This window comes from Triturus cristatus, chromosome 2_2 (genome assembly GCF_964204655.1).
Source record: "Triturus cristatus chromosome 2_2, aTriCri1.1, whole genome shotgun sequence".
NCBI lineage: Eukaryota > Metazoa > Chordata > Amphibia > Caudata > Salamandridae > Triturus > Triturus cristatus.
This window is the reverse complement of record NC_140582.1, coordinates 104,316,419-104,323,015: the sequence shown is the minus strand read 5'-3', so window position 1 is coordinate 104,323,015 and position 6,597 is coordinate 104,316,419.

Genomic DNA, 6,597 nt, shown 5'->3' with positions numbered 1-6,597 from the left:
GAAATCATTGGACTCATTTATGTTTTTCTTCATCCACCAAGGGGTCAATTTAATGCTAGGTTTACGCCCTCTTAAAAGTTCAAAAGGGCTGACCAGAGTGACAGAATTGGGAGATGTTCTATATGCTAATAACATGGATTGCAAAGCATTACGCCAATTTAAACCACCCTTAACAGACAATTGAACAGCCTCTTTAACAACACGTTTGAATCTCTCAACCTGGCCATTTGCCTCTGGATGGAAAACAGCAATTCTATTGTGAGTAATTCCACATTTAACAAGAAAATCCTCCATTTCTTTGCTAACAAATTGGGGTCCATTGTCAGTTACAATTTCTTGAGGAATCCCTTCCCTGCAAAAAATCTCATCTAAGAACTCAATAACACTATGAGAAGTGACTTCCTTGACCATCTTGACTTCAGGCCATTTGGAGTAGTAGTCAATAAGTACTATTCCAAATGCTTCATGTTTAGGTAAAATGTTGAAAGGGCCAATAATATCTAGACCAAGTTTACACCAAGGACCAACCGGAAATTCTACAGGATGAGGTTCCAGATGTAGAGCAACAGCTGATTTGCCACTATTGGAACAATGAACACATGAACGTACAAAATGATCAACACAAATATCAATGCTTGGCCACCAAAAAGATTCTTTGACACGTCTCCTGGTGAAAGAGATCCCTAAATGCCCTTCATGAGCGATTTCGAGAATTGTGTTTCTAAGAGAAAAGGGAGGGATAATCTTATCACTCCTCAAAACTAAACCATTTTCAACAGCAAGTTCTTCTTGAACCTTAAAGAAACCCATCATGTCTCCAGATAACTTCCTCTGTTCGGGCCAACCTTGCAGCAAACACTTCTTGACATTAAGTAACTCTAAATCCTTTTCCATTTCCAGCAACCAAACATCTTCCTGCAAACTAGATTGTTGACCAAACACTAAATTAACATCACCCATGGTAAAGGCTACTTCACAATCATCATCTTTGATCTTGTCTGGAAATTCCGTAGGAGAAATAAATCTAGACATGCAGTCAGCATGTACATTAGCTTTGCCTTGAACACATTCAATCTGAAATTGAAAAGACTGTAATCTAGAAGCAAGTCTTGCAAGACGTGCGGACATGGTTCGTCCCCCACCTGGTGCCATTAAAAAAACAAGAGGTTTATGGTCAGTTTTAATGATACATTTTGTACCCCACAAAAAGGTTCTAAAATGTTCAGCTCCCCAAACACAAGCTAATAACTCTCTCTCTATAACAGAGTAGTGTTTTTCTGCATCACTCAGAGCTCTTGAAACATACGCTACAATCCACTCTTTTCCATTGTCTCTCTGTAAAAGAACGCCACCTAACCCGGTGCTACTAGCATCCACCATAATGATGCACTTTTTTCCACAAATAAAGGGCTTAAGACACGGAGCGTTCACTATGAACTCCTTTAAGTTCCCAAATGCCTTAGACATCTCTGTGGTCCCAACAAATTTAGCATTTTTCTTTAACAGACATCTAAAAGAATCTACCTTAGAAGCAAAATTCGGTATAAATTTTGAGTAAAATTCAATAAGACCCAAAAAGGCTACAAGTTGTTCTTTGGAAGTAGGTGTGGGGGCATTTATAATGCTTTCAACGTGATTTCGTTTAGGTTTGATCCCCTTTCCACTAATGGTATGTCCCAGATATTCTACCTCCTTTTCCTTGATCTTACATTTATCAAGACGAAGGGTAAGACCTTTCTTGGCTAAAGCAGCGATTACGCCTTCTAAATTCAAATCATGTTCTTCATTATTTTTGCCATAAACAAGAATATCGTCTTGAAATGCAATTGCCCCATTTAGTCCTTCCAAAGTGTCTCTCGTGAGTCTTTGAAACACTGAGGCAGCACTAGCAAGGCCAAAAGGCATGCGACAATACCTGTAAAGTCCTTCAGGAGTAATGAATGCAGTGATGTTTTTTGATTCTTCAGAAAGAACAACTTGGTGGTAGGCACTAGCCAAATCAATGCAAGAAAATACTTGAGCACCAGCTAGCGTGGAGACCATCTCATGAAGGTTGGGTAAGGGGTGAGCATCTACCCAAATCGCGTTATTCACACTGCGAAGGTCCACACATAACCTAAGCTCGCCTGAAGATTTAATGGAAATCACAATGGGAGAAACCCAAGGTGATGACTAAATAGGTTCAATGATGTTTTTTTGACATAATTCCTTGAGCATGTCCTTCAATTTGTTCCTGTAAGTGAGGGGAACATTCCTCACTTTGTGGCGAACAGGAACAACATTGTCGTGTAATTTTATGACATGCTCAAACCCTTTGTACCTTCCTAGTTTCCCACTAAAAACATCGGGAAAGGATTCCTTCAATTTATTGACTAATTGAGAATCCTCATTGTGGGTAGTATTATAGGACTCAACAACATAAACAGGAGGATCAGCTCTCGGATCAATTTTAATTCCTAATTGCTGTTGGTGAGGCCATCCTAAAAGTGACAACCCCGATCTTGCCACATATATTTTCCCAAAAGTATGACGACCAGAAAATACTAGATTTGCGCAAAAAAAAAAACCAACAAGGTCAATTTTGTGCCCTGTGTATCCTCCAGGAGAAAAATCAGGTGGGAAGAGAATTTTCATAGGCCAATTGTTATGAAAAATGTTTAAGGAAATAATGGTGTACCAAGCACATGAATCTACAAGAAATTCTAGGTTAATATCATTAACAGTGATAAGACATGACGGAAATTTAGTACACTCTCCACCATCACACATATTAATAACAGTATTGACTTCGTATTCATTGTCATCACATGGGTTATCGTTATCATCATGAATATAATTCACTTTTTTAGGAATTGATTTACAAAATTTCCCAAAATGACCCTTCTTATTGCATTTTGTACAAGTTCTCCCTATAGCAGGACAGTTTTTAAAATCCGCTAAATGTCCGTTGCTTCCACATCTGTAACAGAGTAATGGACAATTTTTTTTGTCATATTTTGTACTTCTGGCTTTACCATCAATTTTTGACGAGTTGTCGTTTTTCTGTGGAAAATGTTTCCTTTGTTTGTCACAATCCTTAGAGACACTAAAAACATCACTTTTGTCATTTCCTCTAATTTCTTTTACAAATTTTTCCGAGTGTTCAATTGATTTGGCTGTGTCAATGGCACTGTTTAATGACATGTCTGATGTGGTCCAAAGACGCTCTTGAACTTTTTTATTGTTTGTCCTCATCAATATTTGATCTCTAAGAACTTGCTCATAAGATATGTGCTCAAAATCACATGTGATAGCTAGTCTAACGGAAAGAACATTGCTTTGCATGCTGCCTCTGAAGAAAGATAATGTATCTGAAACGCGTCAGGCAAAGGCATGCTGTTATTTGTCTCACCGAGGTTGTTCCTGGTAATTTTACTTGCCGTGAGTGCTCTCTACAAAAGGCAACTTGTGGAACTTTATCTATTACGGCCTACCATGTCGGGGAGAAGCACCATTGCAGAAATTTGAGCAAATCCTGTGGCGCGCAGATGCAATGCGCCACACTGGAACGACAAGTGGGCTTTCATTTGGAATATCTTTTGGTGAATGCACTATTTTAGTAAAAAGAAATTATGCTGTTTAAAATTGGAAGCTTGTTCATTATTTTCCGGCCCACATGGGTAAAAATTGGGACTCCAACTCCCGAGATGCTTTGCACTGAGAGGCCCACCTGGGCTGAATTTGATTGAATGGGCTATTTAGTTGGAGGCACTACGGAAAGAACATTGCTTTGCATGCTGCCTCTGAAGAAAGATAATGTATCTGAAACGCGTCAGGCAAAGGCATGCTGTTATTTGTCTCACCGAGGTTGTTCCTGGTAATTTTACTTGCCGTGAGTGCTCTCTACAAAAGGCAACTTGTGGAACTTTATATATATATATATATATATATATATATATATATTATCTACTGGCGGTCGCCAGTAGATAGTTATAGTTAGGACCGAGTTTTCATAGGAAATCTGAAAATTCTATTTTGAATAACTTTGGCACCGGTTGACGTATCCTTGCGAAATTTTCAAAACTAATGCGGCGCTCCGTTCAGCTCCTACCCTGAAAGTCTCGGGGTGATTCGTCAAGCGGGGGCCGAGAAAAAAGGGGGGTCCCAAAACACGTTTTCCCCATGCATTTTTCCATAGGACCTTTAGTCGAAGGTACAGCCCGAACGGCTGAACAGAATTACGTGAAATTTGGCAGAGAGGTAGTCCTCAGGTCAGGGAAGTGCCTTTTTCAGATCTGGTGTCAGTCTGTTCAGTAGTTCCTGAGAAAATAGCATGCGCGCACCGTGCGAGCACCCTAACGTGCGCGAGCGTAATTCTGATTGGTGGTTACATGTTAGTCAACGTTCGAATCGGTCGAAATCAGGAAGTGTCGGCCGCCATTTTGTTTGTTTTCAGTGCGAGAGTGAAAAAGGAAGGTGGCGAACGTGAAAAGGTGGCAGGGTAGAGAGTTCCTGACCCCCTAGCCTTTGTCAGGGGGTCCCTGAAGGACCCCGAAGGCAGACATTTTTTTTTTTAAATCACGTGGGTGCGCGCACCGTGCACGCACGGTGGAAAACCAAAAAAATTAAAATAAGTTTTAATACGTAGTTTATTGTAAAATAAATATATAAAAAATAATAATACATCAATAAATTAGCATTTAAAAAAAACTTACAAATTCACTGAAAAAACCATAGGTTTCACACACGTTATAGTTAGGAATTAGCATTTAAAAAACTTTGCAAATTCACTTAAAAAACCATAGGTTTCACACATGTTATAGTTAGGTGGATATTTCACTCGTAAAAAACCAATGAAATTCCCCCGTTATAGTTAGTTCAGATAACTATAACTCATGCGATCGCCACTCTATCACAAGGATGATGTCATCAGTGATGTCATGAGTGATGCCACAGACCATGTCATGAGTGATGTAATATGTGACGTCATGAGCAGTGGATTGCGGGCGCGCGAGTTATAGTTATCTGAACTAACTATAACGGGGGAATTTCATTGGTTTTTTACGAGTGAAATATCCACCTAACTATAACATGTGTGAAACCTATGGTTTTTTAAGTGAATATATATATATATATATATATATATATATATATTATCTACTGGCGGTCGCCAGTAGATAGTTATAGTTAGGACCGTGTTACCATAGGAAATCTGAAAATTCTATTTTGAATAACTTTGGCGCCGGTTGACGAATCTTCATGAAATTTTCAAAACTAATGGGGCGCTCCGTTCAGCACCTACCCTGAAAGACTCGGGGGGATTCGTCAAGCGGGGGCCGAGAAAAAAGCGGGGTCCCAAAACGCATTTTCCCCATAGGACCTTTAGTCGAAGGTACAGCCCGAACGGCTGAACAGAATTTTCATTGAAATTTGGCAGAGAGGTAGTCCTCAGGTCAGGGAAGTGCCTTTTGCATATATGGAGTCAATCTGTTCAGTAGTTTTTAAGAAAATTGCAGTTAAAAGCACATACATATCTATAGCCGCGCACGGTGCGCGCACCCTAACGTGCGCAAGCGTAATTCTGATTGGTGGTTATATGTCAGCCAACGTTCGAATCGGTCGAAATCAAGAAGTGTCGGCCGCCATTTTGTTTGTTTTCAGTGCGAGAGTGAAAAAGGAAGGTGGCGAATGTGAAAAGGGGGCAGGGTAGAGAGTTCCTGACCCCCTAGCCTTCGTCAGGGGGTCCCTGAAGGACCCCGAAGGCCGAAAAAAACATTTTTATTTTTTGTTAAAAAATCGCGGGGTGCGCGCATGGTGCGCGAACGGTGCGCGCTCCTTGAAAAACACTAAAAAAAAAAAGGTGCGCGAACTGTGCGCGCACCTTGAAAAACACTAAAAAAACACTTTTTAATACGTAGTTTATTGTAAAATAAATATATAAAAAATATAATAATACATACATAACTTAGTATTTAAAAAAACGTACAAATTCACTGAAAAAAACGTAGGTTTCACACACGTTATAGTTAGGAATTAGCATTTAAAAAACCTTGCAAATTCACTTAAAAAACCATAGGTTTCACACGTTATAGTTAGCTGGACATTTCACTCGTAAAAAACCAATGAAATATCCCCGTTATAGTTAGCTCAGATAACTATAACTCGCGCGACCGCCACTCTATCCAAAGGATGATGTCAACAGTGATGTCATGAGTGATGCCACTGACCATGTCATGAGTGGATTGCGGTCGCGCGAGTTATAGTTATCTGAGCTAACTATAACGGGGGAATTTCATTGGTTTTTTACGAATGAAATGTCCAGTTAACTATAACATGTGTGAAACCTATGGTTTTTTAAGTGAATTTGCAAGGTTTTTTAAATGCTAATTCCTAACTATAACGTGTGTGAAACCTATGTTTTTTTCAGTGAATATATATATATATATATATATATATATATATATATATATATACACTAGAAACTTCGCCGTATCACTCCAAATGCCACTAGAACAGACTAATGCAGACCCAGGTCTAAGTGCAACGTTGTTTATTTCTTTAAACGCCCAACACCACTGCGTTTCGGCTTTCAGGAAGCCTTGATCACATGACGTGTTT